Here is a 24587-nt window from a genome sequence, read left to right as displayed (position 1 = left end):
ATTATTGCACAACTATATTCTACCCACCTCAAGACACCGCTCCAATATAGAAGCATCAAGAAATATGGACCAATAGGCTTTCTACAAACACTTCTATTCAATACCCATTATTTCTGTTCTGTCTTGTGTTGATACTTTTAATACCCTATTAATATCCCCTCTTGTTCTGTCTTGTGTTAATGCCACATCACCCCTCCCACCTCACTCAAATGTAGATATAAAATCAGAGATACGTAAGTTCTAATCAGTTGTGTATTTGTGAAGTCTTTGAAAATGTAATAAATTTTACGAAACGCGCCCGTGTCGCGTCAGACTAGAAATAAAAATGAATTTTGGAGAAGTGATTTTTGATTTACCTCCAACAGTGAAGCGTAATGTACGAAAGATTGAGAAAATTCGTGTTAGAATTATTAATCTTACTTTTTCGGTCATATTTAATAATATATGTCTACAGGAAAGACTGCTACCAAAATATACTAATATACATATATATATATATATATATATATATATATATATATATATATATATATATATATATATATATAAATATATATATATATATATATATATATATATATATATATATATATATATATATATATATATATATATATATATATATATATATTTATATTTATTATATATTTATTATTTAAAAATTTATAATTTTTATATTTATTTATTTTTTATATTTATTTATATAATTTATATATATTATATTTATTTATTTATATATATATTTATTATTTATTTATTTAATAAATTAAATAAATTTTATTTATTTATATTTACCCTCACAAACTTTTATTTATTTAATGTATATATATACTTATAAAAAAGCGAGGTTACAAATATGAAGATTCTTCCTTTTTTAATTAAATTTGGCAATACTTTTAATTAAAAATCTTACAATAAAAAATATTCTCAACAATTATCATAATGACATTATCCAATTCAGCCGTTACAGTTTCTGATATTGCAATAGCAACTTTCGTGGTAAGTCGTATATCACAAAGAAAAACAATGGAGACCCTTCAACAAAGAATAGGAAGTAAATATTTTAAAAACATAATTATTCAGAATGTACCATGGAAAAATATACCTCTCAATTTCCCCAAAGCTTTCTTAGATGAAAATCCTTACGATTTTGAAGTAAAATTTACAATGCTAGGTTGCAACATGCTAAAATGTTATTACGATGTAAAAACTAACTGTCGACCGGGATCGGGATCAGCTATTTTAATTAATGAACGTGAATAGGCCTGTAGTGAAGCATGTTACGCAGTTTATATTGAGGTGCTTGAATTTCTTTAAGAAAGATTTGGTAATGATTTAACGTCTGTTCTAAATAACACAGTAACAGACAATCATCATCCATTCTCTAAACCTATTCCCTTTGAAACTTGGTCAATTCACGTCAAGGAATCTAATGAAGATTACTGTGGGGTACAGTTATCGGCCCTTAAGACATTGGCTCTAAGACCTTCTAGTCCATGGAGTCCTTCCAATGAAAACGATGCACAATCTTATCAAAAGAACCCCATTGCCTACGCGAAAAATCGAAATACATCTCAACTAAGAAAATCTGCAGCTGGCTTAATCGATGCTCCACCACTATCCTGGAATATTCAGTATCAGAATATAAACTTCAATCCAGTATATTATAAACGCTTTCGTAAATACTACTATAGTCAGACAGATCAATGCCATAGTCATGTCCACCGCAAGATATTGGATTTTATACTTGGTACACAAATTGTGAACCAATTCAGTGATGATGAATTAGTGGACGTATTTGCTCTCACAGGAGGGAGTAGCATTCTTATAGATGAATGGGGCAAGCAAGATTATATGGATGTAGATAGAGGTTATAGCGAAAAAGTTGTTCCACAGTCAATACTCGAAAATAAATTATTTGTCGACAAGGCAGATGTAGTGGTATCGTCTGAAAATGTGTCACTCATTGAGCAGAATACTACTACTTATAATTCTTTGGATGTTATAATAAATCATTTAAACTTTGAATTTTCTATTTATTAACATTATTAAAAGCAGGCGATGAGTCACAACAACGTGGCTGAAGTATGTTGACCAGACCACACACTAGAAGTTAAAGGGACGACGACGTTTCGGTCCGTCCTGGACCATTCTCAAGTCGATTGCGATGAGGAGGTAGAGACAGGCAATAAATAGGCAAGAGAGACCTGAGGAGGAAAGTAAGGTGTAGGGGATAGTAGTAATAATGACAACTGTAGAAGGCCTATTGGCCCATACGAGGCAGCTCCTATTATAACCACCGAAGGAGATAGTAATAGGAAAAAAAGGATAGCAAGGGAGCGTAGGAGAAGACAATGAACAGAAAAAGGGGAGAAGAGAGAAAGAAAAGGAAAGAGAAAGAAAGATAAATGGAAGGGGTAAGCTTATGTTAAGTCACGTTTGTTAGAAAGATTAGAGCATTTGAGTATATACTGTGAAAGGGAAGAGTCCACAGCAACAAAGCCAGGACTCATATTCATGTTGGGTACATTGTGTATAAGAGCCGATTCTACAAGACGGCGTCTGTGTAGAGTAAAGGCAGGAAAGATTATTTTGGAGGAAGACCAATCAATGGGATGATTAGAATCCCTCACATGACAGAAGAGAGCATTGTTAGTGTCTGCAGACTTAACATTTCTCTTGTTTTCTTTAAGTCTGTCATTCAGTGTACGGCCAGTTTCGCCAAAGTATTGGAGAGGACAAGATGAACAGGAAATAGAGTAGACGCCAGCAGCATTAGAAGCAGGAGGAGCAGTGTGAACTAGATTGCTACGAAGTGTGTTAGTTTGTCGAAAGGCGAGTTTAATGTCAAGAGGACGTAAGGTATTGGTAAAAGTTTTGAGTTCAGATATGATGGGAAGGCATAGAATGCCGCAAAGAATGAGGTGATTTAAAAAAATACTATGCCCAAGACTACCATCAGAGTGCCGGCGGACTGATGGGCAAATAGCCTCGGCTTCCATCAGCTTTTGTCCGGTCGTGATGGTCGATTGGATTAGGTGCCCTGTACACCAGTTGTAATGTTCTCCTGGCAGTATGGGTTCCAGTCACATCTGGAGTTTGAGTTTTCAGTTGCATGTATGCCCGGGCACTATTGAGGCTTGTTCGCATTTGTGTTCCTTACGTGTGCCCCACCAAAGAATGAGGTGATATGATAAAATACTGTGCCCAAGATTACCATCAGAGTGCCGGCGGGCTGATGGGCAAATAGCCTCGGCTACCATCAGCTTTTGTCCGGTCGTGATGTAATAACTCGCTTCGTAGTGTCTCGACTGTGCACCCCGCTACTACCACTGAATTAACTGTGCAATCTCCCCTCTTTCTATGGTAAGAACATATAAGAACATATGCTATATCGATCATGTAAGATGTTAACACTCGGGCCGTCATACGAGGACGTAAACCAGTAAACAGAGGAGAGAGAGAGGCGGGAGAGGGAGAGAGAGAGAGAGAGAGAGAGAGAGAGAGAGAGAGAGAGAGAGAGAGAGAGAGAGAGAGAGAGAGAGAGAGAGAGAGAGAGAGAGAGAGAGAGAGAGAGAGAGAGAGAGAGAGGGAGAGGGAGAGATAGTGAGGAAGAGTGAGGCAGAGCGAGAACGAGAGCAAGTGAGGGAGAACGAGATCGAGTGAGGGCGAGGGAGAGTGAAACACTAGTGAGGGAGAGTGAGACAGAAAGATAGAGATCTTCGTAGTCACAGCCTATCGTATGAGTTACCGAGAAATGCTGCCACCACCCTGAATTACCGGACAGGGGACCGGAAGTAGATTCGTAGGTCTTGCAGATGGAATAACCTACCAGAACAGGTGTAGGCGACAATTGAACGGTACAAGGATCCTGGCCTGACACTCGAATAATCCCGACCACTTGGGAACTATAGAGTACACAAGAATAAGGCGGGACACACCCAATACTAGCACCTCAACACGGGACGGACAGGGGGGGGGGAGAAATAGATAAGTAAGGACTCTAGGTCACTAGGGCAAAGAGGACGGTAGGCCCAATATCACTAAGACAAGGAACCATTAATACACATTTACTAACACTTGACAATATATCACTTTATTTGAAATAGTTAAATAAGACACTCCCTAACTATTTTCCCTACTAGAGGCTATGAGTACTGAATGAGGTGCAAGAGAGCCGTACTTACTCGTATCATGTTCCACAGATTTCCTGGAGATGATGTTCCCTCCCTAAGTCCACACACACCGTCCTACTCGGCTGCACACACTATACTGTCCCTTCCATTATCTGCTCCTCAGCTGAACATGAGGGTTTTACATATGATGTTTAGGGGTTAATCCCTGAAGATTATCAATAGGGCATCAACTCTGACCTCTCCGTGACTTGGTAACAGCTGACCTGTCCTCCTGGTTAACTGGTATCGAGGTGTAACTTTTTCCATTGTCTGCCGCCGCCTGACTGGTGCCGCGCCTGTGGCTTGTTCATGCTGTTATGATGTTCATGTTGTATTACTATGTACTGCTCTCTTGTTACAGTGTTGGTCGAGTGGATTAGGTGCCCTGTACACCAGTTGCAATGTGCACCTGGCAGTATGGGTTCGAGTCACTTCTGGGGTGTGAATTTTCAGTTGCATGTATGCCTTGGGACCATTCAGTCTTGTTTGCTTTTGTGTTCCTCACGAGTGCCCCAAAGAATGAATTGATTTGATAAAATACTATGCCCAAGACTACCATCAGAGTGGCGGCGGGCTGATGGGCAAATAGCCTCGGCTACCATCAGCTTTTGTCCGGTCGTGATGGTCGAGTGGATTAGGTGCCCTTTACACCAGTTGCAATGTGCTCCTAGCAGTATGGGTTCGAGTCACTTCTGGGGTGTCAATTTTCAGTTGCATGTATGCCTGGGGAACATTCAGGCTTGTTCGCATTTGTGTTCCTCACGAGTGTCCCAAAGAATGAAGTGTTTAGATAAAATACTATGCCCACGACTACCACCAGAATGCCAGCGGGCTGATGGACAAATAGCCTTGGCAACTATTAGCTTTTTACCGGTCGTGATGGTCGAGTGGATATGGTGCCCTGAACACCAGTCGCAATGTGCACCTAGCAGTATGGGTTCGAGTCACTTCTGAAGTGTGAGTCTTCAGTTGCATGTATGCCTGGGGAGCATTCACGCTTGTTCGCATTTGTGTTCCTCACGTGTGCCCCACCAAAGAATGAGGTGATTTGATAAAATACTGTGCCCAAGATTACCATCAGAGTGCCGGCGGGCTGATGGGCAAATAGCCTCGGCTACCATCAGGTTTTATCCGGGCATGATGGTCGAGTGGATTAGGTGCCCTGTACACCAGTTTCAATGTGCTCCTGTCAGTATGGGTTCGAGTCACTTCTGGGGTGTGAGTTTTTAGTTGCATGTATACCTGGGGACTATTCAGGCTTGTTTGCATTTGTGTTCCTCACGTGTGCCCCAAAGGACGAGGTGACTTGATAAAATACTATGCCCAAGACTACCATCAGAGTACCGGCGGGCTGATAGGCAAATAGCCTCAGCCACAATCAGCTTTTGTCTGGTCGTGATGGTCGAGTGGATTCGGTGCCCTGTACACCAGTTGCAATGTGCTCCTGGCAGTATGGGTTTGAGTCACTTCTGGGGTGTGAGTTTTCAGTTGCATGTATGCCTGGGGACCCTTCAGGCTTGTTCGCATTTGTGTTCCTCACGAGCGCCCCAAAGAATGAGGTGATATGATAAAATACTATGTCCAAGACTACCATCAGAGTGCCGGCGGGCTGATGGGCAATTAGCCTCGGCTGTAATCAGCTTTTCTCTGGTCGTGATGGTCGAGTGGATTAGGTGCCCAGTACACCAGTTGCAATGTGCTCTTGTCAGTATGGGTTCGAGTCACTTCTGGGGTGTGAGTTTTCAGTTGTATGTATGCCTGGGGACCATTCAGGCTTGTTCGCATTTGTGTTCCTCACATGTGCCCCAAGGAATGAGGTGATTTGATAAAATACGATGTCCAAGACTTCCATTAGAGTGCCGTTGGGCTGATTAGCAAATAGCCTTGGCTACCATCAGCTTTTGTCCAGGCGTTATCGTCGAGTGGATTAGGTGCCCTGTACGCCAGTTGCAATGTGCTCCTATAAGTATAGGTTCATTTCACTTCTGGGGTGATAGTTTTCAGTTGCATGTATGCCTGTGGACCATTCAGGCTTGTTCGCATTTGTGTTCCTCACGTGTGCCCTTAAGAATGATTTATTTAATAAAATACTATGCCCAAGACTACCATCAATGTGTCGAGGGCTGATGGGCAAATAGCCTTGGCTACCATCAGCTTTTGTCTGGTCGTGATGGTCGAGTGGATTAGGTGCCCTGTACACCAGTTGCAATGTGCTCTTGTCAGTATGGGTTCAAGTCACTTCTGGGGTGTAGTTTTTAGTTGCTTGTATGCCATGGGACCATTCAGTCTTGTTTGCATTTGTATTCCTCACGTGTGCCCCAAAGACTGAGGTGATTTAATAAAATACTATGCCCAAGACTACCACAAAGTTCCGGCGGGTTGATGGGCAAATAGCCTCGGCTATAATCAGCTTTTGTCAGGTCGTGATGGTCGAGTGGATTTGGGGCCCTGTACACCAGTTGAAATGTGCTCCTAGCAGTATGGGTTTGAGTCAGTTCTGAGGTATGAGTTTTGAGTTGCATGTATGTCTGGGGACCATTGAGGCTTGTTCGCATTTGTGTTCCTCACGTGTGCCCCAAAGAATGCGGTGATTTGATAAAATACTATGCCCAAGACAACCATCAGAGTGCCGGCGGACTGATGGGCAAATAGCCTCGGCTACCATCAGCTTTTGTCCGGTCGTGATTGTCGAGTGGATTAGGTGCCCTGTACACCAGTTGCAATGTGCTCCTGGCAGTATTGGTTCAAGTCGCATCTGGGGGTTTGAGTTTTCAGTTGCATGTATGCCTGGGGACCATTCAGGCTTCTTCGCATTTGTGTTCTTCATGTGTGCCCCAAAGAATTATGTGATTTGATAAAATACTATGCCCAAAACTACCATCAGAGTGCCGGCGGGCGGATGGTCAAATAGCCTCGGCTACCATCAGCTTTTGTTCGGTCGTGATGGTCGAGTGCATTAGGTGCCCTGTTCATCAGTTGCAATGTGCTCCTATAAGTATGGGTTCGAGTCACTTCTGAGTTGTGAGTTTTCAGTTGCATGTATGCCTGGGGACCATTTAGGCTTGTTCGCATTTGTGTTCCTCTCGATTGCCCCAAAGAATGAGGTGATTTGATAAAATACTATGCCCAAGACTACCATCAGAGTGTCGGCGGGCTGATGGGCAGATAGCCTCGGCTACCATCAGCTTTTGTCCAGTAGTGATGGTCGAGTAGATTAGGTGCCCTGTACACCAGTTGCAATGTGCTGCTCTCAGTATGGGTTTCAGTCACTTTTAGAGAGTGAGTTTTCAGTTGCATGTATACCTGGGGACCATTCAGGCTTGTTCGCATTTGTGTTCCTCACGTGTGCCTCAAAGAATCAGGTGATATAATAAAATACTATGCCCAAGACTACCATCAGAGTGCCGGCGGGCTGATGGGCAAATAGTCTCGGCTACCATCAGCTTTTGTCCGGTCATGATTGTCGAGTGGATTAGGTGCCCTGTACCCCAGTTGGATGTGCTCTCTTCAGTAAGGGTTCGAGTCACCTCTTGGGTGTGAGTTTTCAGTTGCATGTATGCCTGGGGACCATTTAGTCTTGTTCGCATTTGTGGTTCTCACATGTGCCCCAAAGAATGAGGTGATTTGATATAATACTATGCCCAAGATTACCATCAGAGTACCGGCGGGCTGATAGGCAAATAGCCTCAGCTACAATCAGCTTTTGTCCGGTCGTGATAGTCGAGTGGATTAGGTGCCCTGTACACCAGTTGCAATGTGCTCCTGGCAGTATGGGTTCGAGTCACGTCTGGGGATGTTAGATTTTAGTTGCATGTATGCCTGGGGACCATTCAGGCTTGTACTCATTTGTGTTCCTCACGTGTGCCCCAAAGAATGAGGTGATTTAATAAAATACTATGCCCAAGACTACCATCAGAGTGCCGGCAGGCTGATGGGCAAATAGCCTCTGCTACCATCAGCTTTTGTCCGGTCATGATTGTCGAGTGGATTAGGTGCCCTGTACACCAGTTGGGTGTGCTCTTGTCAGTAGGGTTCGAGTCACCTCTTGGGTGTGAGTTTTCAGTTGCATGTATGCCTGGAGACCATTTAGTCTCGTTCGCATTTGTGGTTCTCACGTGTGCCCCAAAAGTATAAGGTGATTTGATAAAATACTATGCCCAAGACTACCATCAGAGTGCCGGCGGGCTGATGGGCAAATAGCCTCAGCTACCATCAGCTTTTGTCCGGTCGTGATAGTCGAGTGGATTAGGTGCCCTGTACACCAGTTGCAATTTGCACCTGGCAGTATGGGTTCGAGTCATTTCTGGGGTGTGAGTTTTCAGTTGCATGTATACCTGGAGACCATTCAGGCTTTTTCGCATTTGCGTTCCTCATGTGTGCCCAAAGAATGAGGTGATTTGATAAAATACTATGCCCAAGCCTACCATCAGAGTGCCGGTGGGCTGATGGGCAAATAGCCTCGGCTACCATCAACCTTTGTCTGGTCGTGTTGGTCAAGTGGATTTGGTGCCCTGTACACCAGTTGCAATGTTGTCCTGACGGGTATGGGTTAGAGTCACTTCCTTGGTGTGAGTTTTCATTTGCATGTATGCCTGGGGACCATTTAGGCTTGTTCGCATTTGTGTTCCTCTCGATTGCCCCAAAGAATGAGGTGATTTAATAAAATACTATGCCCAAGACTACCATCAGAGTGTCGGCGGGCTGATGGGCAGATAGCCTCGGCTACCATCAGCTTTTGTCCAGTCGTGATGGTCGAGTGGATTAGGTGCCCTGTGCACCAGTGGCAATGTGCTGCTCTCAGTTTGGGTTTCAGTCACTTTTGGGGAGTGAGTTTTCAGTTGCATGTATTCCTGGGGACCATTCCGGCTTGTTCGCATTTGTGTTTCTCTCGAGTGCCCCAAAGAATGTGTTGATTTGATAAAATACTATGCCCAAGACTACCATCAGAGTGCCATTAGGCAGATAAGGAAATAGCCTTGGCTACAATCAGCTTTTCTCCATTTGTGATAGTCGAGTGGATTAGGTGCCCTGTACACCATTTGCAATGTGCTCCTGCCAGTATGGGTTTGAGTCACTTCTGAGATATGAGTTTTCAGTTGCATGTGTGCCTGGGGACCATTCAGGCTTTTTCGCATTTGTGTTCCTCATGTGTGCCCCAAAGAATGAGGTGATTTGATAAAATACTATGCCGAATACTACCATCAGAGTGCCGGCTGGCTGATGTGCAAATAGCCTCGGCTACAATCAGCTTTTGTCCAGTCGTGATGGTCGAGTGGATTAGGTGCCCTGTAAACCAGTTGGAATGTGCTCCTTGCAGTATGGGTTCGAGTCACTCCTGGGGTGTGAGTTTTCAGATGGATGTATGCCTGATGACCATTTAGGCTTGTTCGTATTTGTGTTCCTCACGTGTGCCCCAAAGAATGAGGTGATTTGATAAATTACTATGCCCAAGACTACCATCAGAGTGCCGGTGGGCTGATGGGCAAATAGCCACGGCTACCATCAGCCTTTGTCTGGTCGTGATAGTCAAGTGAATTCGATGCCCTGTACGCCAGTTGCAATGTTCTCCTGGCAGTATGGGTTCGAGTCACATCTGGGGTGTGAGGTCTCATTTGCATGTATGCCTGCAGACTATTTAGGCTTGTTAGCATATGTGTTCCTCACGTGTGCCCCAAAGAATGAGGTTTTTTGATTAAATACTATGCCCAAGACTACCATCAGAGTGCCAGTGGGCTGATGGGCAAACAGTCTCGGTTACCATCAGCTTTTGTCCGGTCGTGATGGTCGAATGGATTAGGTGCCCTGTACACCAGTTACAATGTGCTCCTATCAGTATGGGTTCAATTCATTTCTGGGGTGTGAGTTTTCATTTGCATGTATGCCTGGGGACCATTCAGGCATGTTCGCATTTTTGTTCCTCACGTGTGCCCCAAAGATTGAGGTGATTTGATTAAATGCTTTGCCCAATATTACCATTAGGGTGCTGGTGGGTGTGTGGTTCAAATAGCTTTGGCTATCACCTCCTTATGTCCGGTCGAGATGGTCAAGTGGATTAAGGCGTCCTGTACATACCAGTTGCGTTGCTCATGGCAGTATGGGTTTGAGTCACTTATATATATATATATATATATATATATATATATATATATATATGGCGTACCTAGTAGCCAGAACGCACTTCTCAGCCTACTATGCAAGGCCCGATTTGCCTAATAAGCCAAGTTTTCCTGAATTAATATATTTTCTCTAATTTTCTTCTTATGAAATGATAAAGCTACCTATTTCATTACGTATGAGGTCAATTTTTTTTATTGGAGTTAAAGTTAACGTAGATATATGACCGAACCTAACCAACCCTACCTAACCTAACCTAACCTATCTTTATAGGTTAGGTTAGGTTAGGTAACAGAAAAAGTTAGGTTAGGTTAGGTTAGGTAGGTTAGGTAGTCGAAAAACAATTAATTCATGAAAACTTGGCTTATTAGGCAAATCGGGCCTTGCATAGTAGGCTGAGAAGTGCGTTCTGGCTACTAGGTACGACATATATATATATATATATATATATATATATATATATATATATATGTCGTACCTAATAGCCAGAACGCACTTCTCAGCCTACTATGCAAGGCCCGATTTGCCTAATAAGCCAAGTTTTCATGAATTAATATATTTTCTCTAATTTTTTGCTTATGAAATGATAAAGCTACCCATTTCATTATGTATGAGGGAATTTTTTTTTTATTGGAGTTAAAATTGACGTAGATATATGACCGAACCTAACCCACCCTACCTAACCTAACCTATCCTATCTCTATAGGTTAGGTAGCCGAAAAAGTTAGGTTAGGTTAGGTTAGGTAGGTTAGGTAGTCGAAAAACAGTTAATTCATGAAAACTTGGCTTATTAGGCAAATTGGGCCTTGCATAGTAGGCTGAGAAGTGCGTTCTGGCTACTAGGTACGACATATATATATATATATATATATATATATATATATATATATATATATATATATATATATATATATATATATATATATATATATATATATATATATCACACACCATATATATATATATATATCACACATCAAACTCTGGGGTGTGAGTTTTCAGTTGTATATAGTCCTGGGGACCATTCAGGCTTGTTTGCATTTGTGTTCCTCACGTGTGCCCCAAAGAATGAGGTGATTTGATAAAATGCTATGTCCAAGATTACCATCCGAGTGCCGGCGGGGAAGTGGTTCATATAGCCTCGGCTATCACTTCCTTATGTCCGGTCATGATGGTCAAGCGGATTAAGGCGTCCCTGTACATACCAGTTGTGGGAGTATGGGTTCGAGTCACTTCTGGGGTGTGAGTTTTCAGTTGTATATAGTCCTGGGGACCATTCAGGCTTGTTTGCATTTGTGTTCCTCACGTGTGCCCCAAAGAATGAGGTGATTTGATAAAATGCTATGCCCAAGATTACCATCCGAGTGCCGGCGGGGAAGTGGTTCATATAGCCTCGGCTATCACTTCCTTATGTCCGGTCGTTATGGTCAAGCGGATTAAGGCGTCCCTGTACATACCAGTTGTGGGAGTATGGGTTCGAGTCACTTCTGGGGTGTGAGTTTTCAGTTGTATATAGTCCTGGGGACCATTCAGGCTTGTTTGCATTTGTGTTCCTCACGTGTGCCCCAAAGAATGAGGTGATTTGATAAAATGCTATGCCCAAGATTACCATCCGAGTGCCGGCGGGGAAGTGGTTCATATAGCCTCGGCTATCACTTCCTTATGTCCGGTCGTGATGGTCAAGCGGATTAAGGCGTCCCTGTACATACCAGTTGTGGGAGTATGGGTTCGAGTCACTTCTGGGGTGTGAGTTTTCAGTTGTATATAGTCCTGGGGACCATTCAGGCTTGTTTGCATTTGTGTTCCTCACGTGTGCCCCAAAGAATGAGGTGATTTGATAAAATGCTATGCCCAAGATTACCATCCGAGTGCCGGCGGGGAAGTGGTTCATATAGCCTCGGCTATCACTTCCTTATGTCCGGTCGTGATGGTCAAGCGGATTAAGGCGTCCCTGTACATACCAGTTGTGGGAGAATGGGTTCGAGTCACTTCTGGGGTGTGAGTTTTCAGTTGTATATAGTCCTGGGGACCATTCAGGCTTGTTTGCATTTGTGTTCCTCACGTGTGCCCCAAAGAATGAGGTGATTTGATAAAATGCTATGCCCAAGATTACCATCCGAGTGCCGGCGGGGAAGTGGTTCATATAGCCTCGGCTATCACTTCCTTATGTCCGGTCGTGATGGTCAAGCGGATTAAGGCGTCCCTGTACATACCAGTTGTGGGAGTATGGGTTCGAGTCACTTCTGGGGTGTGAGTTTTCAGTTGTATATAGTCCTGGGGACCATTCAGGCTTGTTTGCATTTGTGTTCCTCACGTGTGCCCCAAAGAATGAGGTGATTTGATAAAATGCTATGCCCAAGATTACCATCCGAGTGCCGGCGGGGAAGTGGTTCATATAGCCTCGGCTATCACTTCCTTATGTCCGGTCGTGATGGTCAAGCGGATTAAGGCGTCCCTGTACATACCAGTTGTGGGAGTATGGGTTCGAGTCACTTCTGGGGTGTGAGTTTTCAGTTATATATATATATATAATATATATATATATATATATATATATATATATATATATATATATATATATATATATATATATATGTATATATATATATATATATATATATATATATATATATATATATATATATATATATATATATATATATTTATATATATTATATTTTTATTATTTTAAAATTTATAATTTTTATATTTATTTATATAATTTATATATATTATATTTATTTATTTATATATATATTTATTATTTATTTATTTAATAAATTAAATAAATTTTATTTATTTATATTTACCCTCACAAACTTTTATTTATTTAATGTATATATATACTTATAAAAAAGCGAGGTTACAAATATGAAGATTCTTCCTTTTTTAATTAAATTTGGCAATACTTTTAATTAAAAATCTTACAATAAAAAATATTCTCAACAATTATCATAATGACATTATCCAATTCAGCCGGTACAGTTTCTGATATTGCAATAGCAACTTTCGTGGTAAGTCGTATATCACAAAGAAAAACAATGGAGACCCTTCAACAAAGAATAGGAAGTAAATATTTTAAAAACATAATTATTCAGAATGTACCATGGAAAAATATACCTCTCAATTTCCCCAAAGCTTTCTTAGATGAAAATCCTTACGATTTTGAAGTAAAATTTACAATGCTAGGTTGCAACATGCTAAAATGTTATTACGATGTAAAAACTAACTGTCGACCGGGATCGGGATCAGCTATTTTAATTAATGAACGTGAATAGGCCTGTAGTGAAGCATGTTACGCAGTTTATATTGAGGTGCTTGAATTTCTTTAAGAAAGATTTGGTAATGATTTAACGTCTGTTCTAAATAACACAGTAACAGACAATCATCATCCATTCTCTAAACCTATTCCCTTTGAAACTTGGTCAATTCACGTCAAGGAATCTAATGAAGATTACTGTGGGGTACAGTTATCGGCCCTTAAGACATTGGCTCTAAGACCTTCTAGTCCATGGAGTCCTTCCAATGAAAACGATGCACAATCTTATCAAAAGAACCCCATTGCCTATGCGAAAAATCGAAATACATCACAACTAAGAAAATCTGCAGCTGGCTTAATCGATGCTCCACCACTATCCTGGAATATTCAGTATCAGAATATAAACTTCAATCCAGTATATTATAAACGCTTTCGTAAATACTACTATAGTCAGACAGATCAATGCCATAGTCATGTCCACCGCAAGATATTGGATTTTATACTTGGTACACAAATTGTGAATCAATTCAGTGATGATGAATTAGTGGACGTATTTGCTCTCACAGGAGGGAGTAGCATTCTTATAGATGAATGGGGCAAGCAAGATTATATGGATGTAGATAGAGGTTATAGCGAAAAAGTTGTTCCACAGTCAATACTCGAAAATAAATTATTTGTCGACAAGGCAGATGTAGTGGTATCGTCTGAAAATGTGTCACTCATTGAGCAGAATACTACTACTTATAATTCTTTGGATGTTATAATAAATCATTTAAACTTTGAATTTTCTATTTATTAACATTATTAAAAGCAGGCGATGAGTCACAATAACGTGGCTGAAGTATGTTGACCAGACCACACACTAGAAGTTAAAGGGACGACGACGTTTCGGTCCGTCCTGGACCATTCTCAAGTCGATTGCGATGAGGAGGTAGAGACAGGCAATAAATAGGCAAGAGAGACCTGAGGAGGAAAGTAAGGTGTAGGGGATAGTAGTAATAATGACAACTGTAGAAGGCCTATTGGCCCATACGAGGCAGCTACTATTATAACCACCGAAGGAGATAGTAATAGGAAAAAAAGGATAGCAAGGGAGCGTAGGAGAAGACAATGAACAGAAAAAGGGGAGAAGAGAGAAAGAAAAGGAAAGAGAAAGAAAGATAAATGGAAGGGGTAAGCTTATGTTAAGTCACGTTTGTTAGAAAGATTAGAGCATTTGAGTATATACTGTGAAAGGGAAGAGTCCACAGCAACAAAGCCAGGACTCATATTCATGTTGGGTACATTGTGTATAAGAGCCGATTCTACAAGACGGCGTCTGTGTAGAGTAAAGGCAGGAAAGATTATTTTGGAGGAAGACCAATCAATGGGATGATTAGAATCCCTCACATGACAGAAGAGAGCATTGTTAGTGTCTGCAGACTTAACATTTCTCTTGTTTTCTTTAAGTCTGTCATTCAGTGTACGGCCAGTTTCGCCAAAGTATTGGAGAGGACAAGATGAACAGGAAATAGAGTAGACGCCAGCAGCATTAGAAGCAGGAGGAGCAGTGTGAACTAGATTGCTACGAAGTGTTAGTTTGTCGAAAGGCGAGTTTAATGTCAAGAGGACGTAAGGTATTGGTAAAAGTTTTGAGTTCAGATATGATGGGAAGGCATAGAATGCCGCAAAGAATGAGGTGATTTAAAAAAATACTATGCCCAAGACTACCATCAGAGTGCCGGCGGACTGATGGGCAAATAGCCTCGGCTTCCATCAGCTTTTGTCCGGTCGTGATGGTCGATTGGATTAGGTGCCCTGTACACCAGTTGCAATGTGCTCCTGGCAGTATGGGTTCCATTCACATCTGGAGTTTGAGTTTTCAGTTGCATGTATGCCCGGGCATTATTGAGGCTTGTTCGCATTTGTGTTCCTTACGTGTGCCCCACCAAAGAATGAGGTGATTTGATAAAATACTGTGCCTAAGATTACCATCAGAGTGCCGGCGGGCTGATGGGCAAATAGCCTCGGCTACCATCAGCTTTTGTCCGGTCGTGATGTAATAACTCGCTTGGTAGTGTCTCGACTGTGCACCCCGCTACTACCACTGAATTAACTGTGCAATCTCCCCTCTTTCTATGGAAAGAACATATAAGAACATATGCTATATCGATCATGTAAGATGTTAACACTCGGGCCGTCATACGAGGACGTAAACCAGTAAACAGAGGAGAGAGAGAGGCGGGAGAGGGAGAGAGAGAGGGAGAGAGAGAAAGAGAGAGAGAGAGCGAGAGAGAGAGAGAGAGAGAGAGAGAGAGAGAGAGTGAGAGAGAGAGAGAGAGAGAGAGAGAGAGAGAGAGAGAGAGAGAGAGAGAGAGAGAGAGAGAGAGAGAGAGAGAGAGAGAGAGAGAGAGAGAGAGAGAGAGAGAGAGAGAGAGAGAGAGAGAGAGAGAGAGAGAGAGAGAGAGAGAGAGAGAGAGAGAGAGAGAGAGAGAGAGAGAGAGAGAGAGAGAGAGAGAGAGAGAGAGAGAGAGAGAGAGAGAGAGAGAGAGAGAGAGAGAGAGAGAGAGAGAGAGAGAGAGAGAGAGAGAGAGAGAGAGAGAGAGAGAGAGAGAGAGAGAGAGAGAGAGAGAGAGAGAGAGAGAGAGAGAGAGAGAGAGAGAGAGAGAGAGAGAGAGAGAGAGAGAGAGAGAGAGAGAGAGAGAGAGAGAGAGAGAGAGAGAGAGAGAGAGAGAGAGAGAGAGAGAGAGAGAGAGAGAGAGAGAGAGAGAGAGAGAGAGAGAGAGAGAGAGAGAGAGAGAGAGAGAGAGAGAGAGAGAGAGAGAGAGAGAGAGAGAGAGAGAGAGAGAGAGGAGAGAGAGAGAGAGAGAGAGAGAGAGAGAGAGAGAGAGAGAGAGAGAGAGAGAGAGAGAGAGAGAGAGAGAGGAGAGAGAGAGAGAGAGAGAGAGAGAGAGAGAGAGAGAGAGAGAGAGAGAGAGAGAGAGAGAGAGAGAGAGAGAGAGAGAGAGAGAGAGAGAGAGAGAGAGAGAGAGAGAGAGAGAGAGAGAGAGAGAGAGAGAGAGAGAGAGAGAGAGAGAGAGAGAGAGAGAGAGAGAGAGAGAGAGAGAGAGAGAGAGAGAGAGAGAGAGAGAGAGAGAGAGAGAGAGAGAGAGAGAGAGAGAGAGAGAGAGAGAGAGAGAGAGAGAGAGAGAGAGAGAGAGAGAGAGAGAGAGAGAGAGAGAGAGAGAGAGAGAGAGAGAGAGAGAGAGAGAGAGAGAGAGAGAGAGAGAGAGAGAGAGAGAGAGAGAGAGAGAGAGAGGAGAGAGAGAGAGAGAGAGAGAGAGAGAGAGAGAGAGAGAGAGAGAGAGAGAGAGAGAGAGAGAGAGAGAGAGAGAGAGAGAGAGAGAGAGAGAGAGAGAGAGAGAGAGAGAGAGAGAGAGAGAGAGAGAGAGAGAGAGAGAGAGGAGAGAGAGAGAGAGAGAGAGAGAGAGAGAGAGAGAGAGAGAGAGAGAGAGAGAGAGAGAGAGAGAGAGAGAGAGAGAGAGAGAGAGAGAGAGAGAGAGAGAGAGAGAGAGAGAGAGAGAGAGAGAGAGAGAGAGAGAGAGGAGAGAGAGAGAGAGAGAGAGAGAGAGAGAGAGAGAGAGAGAGAGAGAGAGAGAGAGAGAGAGAGAGAGGGGGGGGGGGGAGAGGGAGAGATAGTGAGGAAGAGTGATGCAGAGCGAGAACGAGAGCAAGTGAGGGAGAACGAGAGCGAGTGAGGGCGAGGGAGAGTGAAACACTAGTGAGGGAGAGTGAGACAGAAAGATAGAGATCTTCGTAGTCACAGCCTATCGTACGAGTTACCGAGTAATGCTGCCTCCACCCTGAATTACCGGACAGGGGACCGGAAGGAGATTCGTAGGTCTTGCAGATGGAATAACCTACCAGAACAGGTGTAGGGGACAATTGAACGGTACAAGGATCCTGGCCTGACACTCGAATAATCCCGACCACTTGGGAACTATAGAGTACACAAGAATAAGGCGGGACACACCCAATACTAGCACCTCAACACGGGACGGACAGGGGGGGGGGGAGAAATAGATAAGTAAGGACTCTAGGTCACTAGGGCAAAGAGGACGGTAGGCCCAATATCACTAAGACAAGGAACCATTAATACACATTTACTAACACTTGACAATATATCACTTTATTTGAAATAGTTAAATAAGACACTCCCTAACTATTTTCCCTACTAGAGGCCATGAGTACTGAATGAGGTGCAAGAGAGCCGTACTTACTCGTATCATGTTCCACAGATTTCCTGGAGAAGATGTTCCCACCCTAAGTCCACACACACCGTCCTACTCGGCTGCACACACTATACTGTCCCTTCCATGATCTGCTCCTCAGCTGAACATGAGGGTTTTACATATGATGTTTAGGGGTTAATCCCTGAAGATTATCAAGAAGGCATCAACTCTGACCTCTCCGTGACTTGGTAACAGCTGACCTGTCCTCCTCGTTAACTGGTATCGAGGTGTAACTTTTTCCATTGTCTGCCGCCGCCTGACTGGTGCCGCGCCTGTGGCTTGTTCATGCTGTTATGATGTTCATGTTGTATTACTATGTACTGCTCTCTTGTTACAGTGTTGGTCGAGTGGATTAGGTGCCCTGTACACCAGTTGCAATGTGCTCCTGGCAGTATGGGTTCGAGTCACTTCTGGGGTGTGAATTTTCAGTTGCATATATGCCTGGGGACCATTCAGTCTTGTTTGCTTTTGTGTTCCTCACGAGTGCCCCAAAGAATGAATTGATTTGATAAAATACTATGCCCAAGACTACCATCAGAGTGGCGGCGGGCTGATGGGCAAATAGCCTCGGCTACCATCAGCTTTTGTCCGGTCGTGATGGTCGAGTGGATTAGGTGCCCTTTTCACCAGTTGCAATGTGCTCCTTGCAGTATGGGTTCGAGTCACTTCTGGGGTGTGAATTTTCAGTTGCATGTATGCCTGGGGAACATTCAGGCTTGTTCGCATTTGTGTTCCTCACGAGTGTCCCAAAGAATGAAGTGTTTAGATAAAATACTATGCCCACGACTACCACCAGAATGCCAGCGGGCTGATGGACAAATAGCCTTGGCAACTATTAGCTTTTTTCCGGTCCTGATGGTCGAGTGGATATGGTGCCCTGTACACCAGTCGCAATGTGCACCTAGCAGTATGGGTTCGAGTCACTTCTGAAGTGTGAGTCTTCAGTTGCATGTATGCCTGGGGAGCATTCACGCTTGTTCGCATTTGTGTTCCTCACGTGTGCCCCACCAAAGAATGAGGTGATTTGATAAAATACTGTGCCCAAGATTACCATCAGAGTGCCGGCGGGCTGATGGGCAAATAGCCTCGGCTACCATCAGGTTTTATCCGGGCATGATGGTCGAGTGGATTAGGTGCCCTGTACACCAGTTGCAATGTGCTCCTGTCAGTATGGGTTCGAGTCACTTCTGGGGTATGAGTTTTTAGTTGCATGTATACCTGGGGACTATTCAGGCTTGTTTGCATTTGTGTTCCTCACGTGTGCCCCAAAGGACGAGGTGATTTGATAAAATACTATGCCCAAGACTACCATCAGAGTACCGGCGGGCTGATAGGCAAATAGCCTCAGCCACAATCAGCTTTTGTCTGGTCGTGATGGTCGAGTGGATTCGGTGCCCTGTACACCAGTTGCAATGTGCTCCTGGCAGTATGGGTTTGAGTCACTTCAGGGGTGTGAGTTTTTAGTTGCATGTATGCCTGGGGACCCTTCAGGCTTGTTCGCATTTGTGTTCCTCACGAGCGCCCCAAAGAATGAGGTGATATGATAAAATACTATGTCCAAGACTACCATCAGAGTGCCGGCGGGCTGATGGGTAAATAGCCTCGGCTGTAATCAGCTTTTCTCTGGTCGTGATGGTCGAGTGGATTAGGTGCCCAGTACACCAGTTGCAATGTGCTCTTGTCAGTATGGGTTCGAGTCACTTCTGGGGTGTGAGTTTTCAGTTGTATGTATGCCTGGGGACCATTCAGGCTTGTTCGCATTTGTGTTCCTCACATGTGCCCCAAGGAATGAGGTGATTTGATAAAATACGATGTCCAAGACTTCCATTATAGTGCCGTTGGGCTGATTAGCAAATAGCCTTGGCTACCATCAGCTTTTGTCCAGGCGTGATCGTCGAGTGGATTAGGTGCCCTGTACGCCAGTGGCAATGGGCTCCTATAAGTATAGGTTCATTTCACTTCTGGGGTGTTAGTTTTCAGTTGCATGTATGCCTGTGGACCATTCAGGCTTGTTCGCATTTGTGTTCCTCACGTGTGCCCTTAAGAATGATGTGATTTAATAAAATACTATGCCCAAGACTACCATCAATGTGTCGAGGGCTGATGGGCAAATAGCCTTGGCTACCATCAGCTTTTGTCTGGTCGTGATGGTCGAGTGGATTAGGTGCCCTGTACACCAGTTGCAATGTGCTCTTGTCAGTATGGGTTCAAGTCACTTCTGGGGTGTAGTTTTTAGTTGCTTGTATGCCATAGGACCATTCAGTCTTGTTTGCAATTGTATTCCTCACGTGTGCCCCAAAGACTGAGGTGATTTAATAAAATACTATGCCCAAGACTACCACAAAGTTCCGGCGGGTTGATGGGCAAATAGCCTCGGCTATAATCAGCTTTTGTCAGGTCGTGATGGTCGAGTGGATTTGGGGCCCTGTACACCAGTTGAAATGTGCTCTTAGCAGTATGGGTTTGAGTCAGTTCTGAGGTATGAGTTTTGAGTTGCATGTATGTCTAGGGACCATTGAGGCTTGTTCGCATTTGTGTTCCTCACGTGTGCCCCAAAGAATGCGGTGATTTGATAAAATATTATGCCCAAGACAACCATCAGAGTGCCGGCGGACTGATGGGCAAATAGCCTCGGCTACCATCAGCTTTTGTCCGGTCGTGATTGTCGAGTGGATCAGGTGCCCGGTACACCAGTTGCAATGTGCTCCTGGCAGTATGGGTTCAAGTCGCATCTGGGGGTTTGAGTTTTCAGTTGCATGTATGCCTGGGGACCATTCAGGCTTCTTCGCATTTGTGTTCTTCATGTGTGCCCCAAAGAATTAGGTGATTTGTTAAAATACTATGCCCAAAACTACCATCAGAGTGCCGGCGGGCGGATGGTCAAATAGCCTCGGCTACCATCAGCTTTTGTCCGGTCGTGATGGTCGAGTGCATTAGGTGCCCTGTTCATCAGTTGCAATGTGCTCCTATAAGTATGGGTTCGAGTCACTTCTGAGTTGTGAGTTTTCAGTTGCATATATGCCTGGGGACCATTTAGGCTTGTTCGCATTTGTGTTCCTCTCGATTGCCCCAAAGAATGAGGTGATTTGATAAAATACTATGCCCAAGACTACCATCAGAGTGTCGGCGGGCTGATGGGCAGATAGCCTCGGCTACCATCAGCTTTTGTCCAGTAGTGATGGTCGAGTGGATTAGGTGCCCTGTACACCAGTTGCAATGTGCTGCTCTCAGTATGGGTTTCAGTCACTTTTAGAGAGTGAGTTTTCAGTTGCATGTATACCTGGGGACCATTCAGGCTTGTTCGCATTTGTGTTCCTCTCGTGTGCCTCAAAGAATCAGGTGATATAATAAAATACTATGCCCAAGACTACCATCAGAGTGCCGGCGGGCTGATGGGCAAATAGTCTCGGCTACCATCAGCTTTTGTCCGGTCATGATTGTCGAGTGGATTAGGTGCCCTGTACACCAGTTGGATGTGCTCTCTTCAGTAAGGGTTCGAGTCACCTCTTGGGTGTGAGTTTTCAGTTGCATGTATGCCTGGGGACCATTTAGTCTTGTTCGCATTTGTGGTTCTCACATGTGCCCCAAAGAATGAGGTGATTTGATATAATACTATGCCCAAGATTACCATCAGAGTACCGGCGGGCTGATAGGCAAATAGCCTCAGCTACAATCAGCTTTTGTCCGGTCGTGATAGTCGAGTGGATTAGGTGCCCTGTACACCAGTTGCAATGTGCTCCTGGCAGTATGGGTTCGAGTCACGTCTGGGGGGTGTGAGTTTTTAGTTGCATGTATGCCTGGGGACCATTCAGGCTTGTACTCATTTGTGTTCCTCACGTGTGCCCCAAACAATGAGGTGATTTTATAAAATACTATGCCCAAGACTACCATCAGAGTGCCGGCAGGCTGATGGGCAAATAGCCTCGGCTACCATCAGCTTTTGTCCGGTCATGATTGTCGAGTGGATTAGGTGCCCTGTACACCAGTTGGATGTGCTCTTGTCAGTAGGGTTCGAGTCACCTCTTGGGTGTGAGTTTTCAGTTGCATGTATGCCTGGAGACCATTTAGTCTTGTTCGCATTTGTGGTTCTCACGTGTGCCCCAAAAGTATAAGGTGATTTGATAAAATACTATGCCCAAGACTACCATCAGAGTGCCGGCGGGCTGATGGGCAAATAGCCTCAGCTACCATCAGCTTTTGTCCGGTCGTGATAGTCGAGTGGATTAGGTGCCCTGTACACCAGTTGCAATTTGCACCTGGCAGTATGGGTTCGAGTCATTTCTGGGGTGTGAGTTTTCAGTTGCATGTATACCTGGAGACCATTCAGGCTTTTTCGCATTTGCGTTCCTCAAGTGTGCCCCAAAGAATGAGGTGATTTGATAAAATACTATGCCCAAGCCTACCATCAGAGTGCCGGTGGACTGATGGGCAAATAGCCTCGGCTACCATCAACCTTTGTCTGGTCCTGTTGGTCAAGTGGATTTGGTGCCCTGTACACCAGTTGCAATGTTGTCCTGACGGGTATGGGTTAGAGTCACTTCCTTGGTGTGAGTTTTCATTTGCATGTATGCCTGGGGACCATTTAGGCTTGTTCGCATTTGTGTTCCTCTCGATTGCCCCAAAGAATGAGGTGATTTGATAAAATACTATGCCCAAGACTACCATCAGAGTGTCGTCGGGCTGATGCGCAGATAGCCTCGGCTACCATCAGCTTTTGTCCAGTCGTGATGGTCGTGTGGATTAGGTGCCCTGTGCACCAGTTGCAATGTGCTGCTCTCAGTTTGGGTTTCAGTCACTTTTGGGGAGTGAGTTTTCAGTTGCATGTATTCCTGGGGACCATTCAGGCTTGTTCGCATTTGTGTTTCTCTCGAGTGCCCCAAAGAATGTGTTGATTTGATAAAATACTATGCCCAAGACTACCATCAAAGTGCCATTGGGCAGATAAGGAACTAGCCTTGGCTACAATCAGCTTTTCTCCATTTGTGATAGTCGAGTGGATTAGGTGCCCTGTACACCATTTGCAATGTGCTCCTGCCAATATGGGTTTGAGTCACTTCTGAGATATGAGTTTTCAGTTGCATGTGTGCCTGGGGACCACTCAGGCTTTTTCGCATTTGTGTTCCTCATGTGTGCCCCAAAGAATGAGGTGATTTGATAAAATACTATGCCGAATACTACCATCAGAGTGCTGGCTGGCTGATGTGCAAATAGCCTCGGCTACAATCAGCTTTTGTCCGGTCGTGATGGTCGAGTGGATTAGGTGCCCTGTAAACCAGTTGCAATGTGCTCCTTGCAGTATGGGTTCGAGTCACTCCTGGGGTGTGAGTTTTCAGATGCATGTATGCCTGATGACCATTTAGGCTTGTTCGTATTTGTGTTCCTCACGTGTGCCCCAAAGAATGAGGTGATTTGATAAATTACTATGCCCAAGACTACCATCAGAGTGCCGGTGGGCTGATGGGCAAATAGCCTCAGCTACCATCAGCCTTTGTCTGGTCGTGATAGTCAAGTGAATTCGATGCCCTGTACGCCAGTTGCAATGTTCTCCTGGCAGTATGGGTTCGAGTCACATCTGGGGTGTGAGGTCTCATTTGCATGTATGCCTGCGGACTATTTAGGCTTGTTCGCATATGTGTTCCTCACGTGTGCCCCAAAGAATGAGGTTTTTTGATTAAATACTATGCCCAAGACTACCATCAGAGTGCCAGTGGGCTGATGGGCAAATAGTCTCGGTTACCAAAAGCTTTTGTCCGGTCGTGATGGTCGAGTGGATTAGGTGCCCTGTACACCAGTTACAATGTGCTCCTATCAGTATAGGTTCAATTCATTTCTGGGGTGTGAGTTTTCATTTGCATGTATGCCTGGGGACCATTCAGGCTTGTTCGCATTTTTGTTCCTCACGTGTGCCCCAAAGTTTGAGGTGATTTGATAAAATGCTTTGCCCAATATTACCATTAGGATGCTGGTGGGTGTGTGGTTCAAATAGCTTTGGCTATCACCTCCTTATGTCCGGTCGAGATGGTCAAGTGGATTAAGGCGTCCTGTACATACCAGTTGCGTTGCTCATGGCAGTATGGGTTTGAGTCACTTATATACATATATATATATATATATATATATATATATATATATATATATATATATATATATATATATATATATATATATATATATATATATATATATATATATATGTCGTACCTAGTAGCGAGAACGCACTTCTCAGCCTACTATGCAAGTCCCGATTTGCCTAATAAGCAAAGTTTTCCTGAATAAATATATTTTCTCTAATTTTCTTCTTATGAAATAATAAAGCTACCTATTTCACTACGTATGAGGTCAATTTTTTTTTTATTGGAGTTAAAATTAACGTAGATATATGACCGAACCTAACCAACCCTACCTAACCTAACCTAACCTATCTTTATAGGTTAGGTTAGGTTAGGTAACAGAAAAAGTTAGGTTAGGTTAGGTTAGGTAGGTTAGGTAGTCGAAAAACAATTAATTCATGAAAACTTGGCTTATTAGGCAAATCGGGCCTTGCATAGTAGGCTGAGAAGTGCGTTCTGGCTACTAGGTACGACATATATATATATATATATATATATATATATATATATATATATATATATATATATATATATATATATATATATATATATATATATATATATATATATATATATATATATATATATATATATATATATATATATATATATATATATGTATATAAGTGACTCAAACCCATACTGCCATGAGCAACGCAACTGGTATGTACAGGACGCC

The sequence above is a fragment of the Procambarus clarkii genome, chromosome 17 (assembly GCF_040958095.1).
Source record: "Procambarus clarkii isolate CNS0578487 chromosome 17, FALCON_Pclarkii_2.0, whole genome shotgun sequence".
Taxonomy (NCBI): Eukaryota; Metazoa; Arthropoda; class Malacostraca; order Decapoda; family Cambaridae; genus Procambarus; species Procambarus clarkii.
The sequence above is the reverse complement of the archived record's forward strand: the minus strand, read 5'-3'. Positions refer to the sequence as shown.